Source organism: Mus pahari, unplaced genomic scaffold (assembly GCF_900095145.1).
Source record: "Mus pahari unplaced genomic scaffold, PAHARI_EIJ_v1.1 scaffold_15685_1, whole genome shotgun sequence".
Taxonomy (NCBI): domain Eukaryota; kingdom Metazoa; phylum Chordata; class Mammalia; order Rodentia; family Muridae; genus Mus; species Mus pahari.
Window position 1 is genome coordinate 431 of NW_018392061.1, and position 746 is coordinate 1,176.

Consider the following 746-nt stretch of genomic DNA (forward strand, 5'->3'; position numbering starts at 1 on the left):
CTAAAGATATTCAACTAAAGATGGAGCAGAATCTATCTTTACAGAAGTCATGTGGATTTTTCAAAACGCTTCAATGCAGACATGTCTTAAGCTTTGTTGTACTCACGGAACTGAGTTAATTGTTATCAGAAAATCTTTTTCTTTTCTTTTCTTTTCTTTTCTTTTCTTTTCTTTTCTTTTCTTTTCTTTTCTTTTCTTTTCTTTTCTTTTCTTTTCTTTCTCTTCTCTTTCTTTCTTTCTTTCTTTCTTTCTTTCTTTCTTTCTTTCTTTCTTTCTATTATGATTTTCTTTATTTACATTTCAAATGCTATACCGAAAATTCTCTATACACCACCCCGCACCTGCTCCCCTACCCACCCACTCCCACTTCTTGGCCCTGGCATTCCCCTGTGCTGGGTCATATAAAGTTGGCAAGACCAAGGGGTCTCTCTTCCCAATGATGACTGATTAGGCTGTCTTCTGCTACATATGCAGCTAGAGACATGAGCTCAGGGTGCACTGGTTAGTCCATATTGTTGTTGCACCTATAGGGTTGCAGCCCCCTACAGCTCCTTGTGTACTTTCTCTAGCTCCTCCATTGGGGACCCTGTGTTTCATCCAATAGCTGACTGTGAGCATCCACTTCTGTGTTTGCCAGGTACTGGCATAGCTTCACAAGAGGCCGCTATATCAGGGTCCCTTCAGCAGAATCTTGCTGGCATGTGCATTAGTATCTGGGTTTGGTGGCTGATGATGGGATGGATTCC